We start from the raw sequence: 3,105 nt of genomic DNA, 5'->3' as shown, positions 1-3,105 counted from the left end.
ATTACACTATTCAATATCCAAACAGCCCAACATTCCTTTCTTCTGCAAGAAATCTCTCAACTATTGATTTGGTCTTAACTGATTCATGTCAACTTTGTAGCCAATTGGTTACTCATGCTGACTTCGGTTCTGATCATCTTCCAGTAACTTTTGAAATATCCCAATAAATAATTTGTAATCCTAACAGCTCTACTTTCAATTACCATAGCAATGATTGGGAGCATTTATGGAATATAACTTCGATCCAAGCATTCCTTTGCAAACCAAAGATGAAATTAATTATGCTCTTGAATCTCTGACCACTTCTATAGTTGAAGCAAGAGCTGCCTCATTTCCAAAATGCGAGGTTAAATTCGATTCAATTATAATAGACGGCGATGATTGATCCGTCTTAAAAATGTCCGTAGGAGACAATATCAAAGATCACGCGATCCTGCCATGAAAGTTATCTGGCGGGATTTGCAAAAACAAATTAAAAAGCGATTCTCTGCCCTGAGGAACAAAACTTTTGAAAATAATGTTTCTAAATTAGACCCGAGTTCCAAACCCTTTTGGAAACTCACAAAAATTTTGAAAAAACCTCGCAAGCCTATTCCAGCGCTTAAGGTGATACTCTAAGGAAGCCTTAGCGTGAAACTTTAAAGGCACAAATGTCAGCTTCCACAAAACATACAAATTTGAAATTGCTACTCCTTGTTTGCTGTGCTACTACAAACAGAGAGTAGCAATTTCAAATTTGTATGTTTTGTGGAAGCTGTAATTTGTGCCTTTGAAGTTTCACACTAAGGCTTCCTTAGAGTATCACCTTAAGGGGAAGTTCACCGCTTCAAAAAAATAATTACTTTTTGATTTTTCTAAAAATATTAAAAAAAGGTATAAAAATCTAATTTTTCAAAGAAAATTCACGGGCAAAAACATATTTTATAAGTCATTATGGCATAAATTTGAACTTAAAAAATCCCAAAACCCCATCAAATTTACGGTTTTTCTGAGAGTCCAATATTTTTTCATGATGAGAAAGAAAAAATATTTTTACATGTAATTTTTAACAAAAATCTTAGAAAGAAACTGATTTTCTTGGATTTTTAATAATTTTTCCCAATATTTTTAGAAAAACAAAAACGCATTTTTTTTTTATTTTCGGGCCGGTAAGCTTCCCCTTAAAGAAGGTGGTAAAATTTTGATCGCAAATTTGGAAAAAGCTCAGCAACTTGCTAAGCAATTCGAGAGTTCCCATAATTTCAGTTTGGGTCTTACTAGTCCTATTGAGAATCAGGATTATCTGAATATTTTCTTTCGGGAAAATATTTCTGATGATTCCTGGGGGACTGATTTGGACGAAGTAAGATCTATAACTAAAAAGTTTCATAATATGAAAGCTCCAGGTGATGCTGGAATTTTCTATATCATCATCAAAAAACTCCCAGAGAGTACCTTGTCTTTCTTGGTAAAATTATTTAACAGATGTTTGCATTTGGCATATTTTCCTGATAAATGGAAAAAAGCAAAAGTTATTCCAATTTTGAAGCCGGATAAAAATCCAGCTGAAGCTTCTAGCTACCGTCCAATAAGTTTGCTTTTTTCAATAAGTAAAGTTCTTGAAAAGATAATTTAGAATAAAATGATGCTTCACATCAATACGAACTCAATTTTTGCAGATGAGCAGTTTGGATTTCGCCATGGTCATTCAACTACTCATAAACTCTTAAGAGCTACCAATTAAATTCGTTCAAACAAATCTGAAGGCCACTCAACTAGAGTTGCTCTTCTAGACATAGAAAAAGCATTCGACAGTGTTTGGCATAAAGGTTTGTTGGCTAAATTGAAAAAGTTTAATTTTCCACTTTATATTATGAAATTAGTTCAAAATTATTTAACTGACAGAACTCTGCAGGTAAATTATCAAAATTCAAAATCTAATCGACTACCTGGTAGAGCAGGAGTTCCTCAGGGTAGCATTCTTGGGCCTATATTGTATACAATTTTCACTTCGGACCTCCCTTATTTGCCTCAGGGTTGCCACAAATCTTTGTTCGCTGATGACACAGGCATTTCCGCTAAAGGAAGAAGTCTTCGTGTTATTTGCAGCAGACTACAGAAAAGTTTAGATATTTTCTCTTCTTATTTACAAAAATGGAAGATTTCTCCCAACGCTTCCAACACTCAACTTATATTATTTCCACATAAGCCTAGAGCTTCCTTTTTGAAACCTAGTAGTAGTCACATAGTCACTATGAACGGAGTTCCAATTTCCTGGTCAAACCAAGTGAAATATCTTGGATTAGTTCTTGACCATAAATTAACTTTTAAAGATCACATTGAGGGCATTCAAGCCAAATGTAACAAATATATAAAATGTTTGTATCCTCTTATAAACAGGAAATCCAAACTTTGCCTGACGAATAAACTTCTAATATTTAAACAAGTTTTTAGACCGGCCATGCTTTACACTGTGCCAATATGGTCTAGTTGTTGCACTACCAAGAAAAAAACACTTCAAAGGATTCAGAACAAAGTTCTGAAGATGATTTTGAAGTTGCCTCCCTGGTACAGTACTACCGAGGTACATAGAATTTCGAATGTTGAGACTTTAGAACAAATGTCCAACAAAATAATTAATAATTTCAGGCAAAAATCGTTGCAATCCTCAATTGCAACGATTAATTCTCTTTATACTTCGATAAGATTTAGTTTTAGCGGCGCCGGTGGTGTAGTGGTAAGCGTGATTGCCTCTCACCCCAGCAGGCCTGGGTTCAATCCCAGTCGGCGCTGCCGGGATGTACTGGGGCAAAACATCTCTGATCACGCCTTCCGGGAAGTGAAGCCGTTCGTCCCCGGTTCCTGAGTTGATGGGTCGATAAGCAGGGTTTAGGTGTGGGAGCTGCCTCCCTGGCGTCGGTAGCATTGGTGCTCAGCACGGAAAACAAGATCAATGAAAAATAAATCAATGGAAGAAAAAGATTTAGTTTTAGTTTTTAGTTTTAAGATTTTAATTGTTATACTGAAATGCAGGTTTAGAATACCTGTTTAAAGTACTGAAATTCCAAGGCAGGATCATTGAAAAAACACATAGATACATATCATAACAATCAAGGCTGGTAAAAA

The sequence above is a fragment of the Ochlerotatus camptorhynchus genome, unplaced genomic scaffold, assembly GCF_037179485.1.
Source record: "Ochlerotatus camptorhynchus isolate MF236.1 unplaced genomic scaffold, CSIRO-AGI_Acam_v1.1 ptg000580l, whole genome shotgun sequence".
Classification (NCBI taxonomy): Eukaryota; Metazoa; Arthropoda; class Insecta; order Diptera; family Culicidae; genus Ochlerotatus; species Ochlerotatus camptorhynchus.
Note: the sequence above shows the minus strand (reverse complement) of the source record.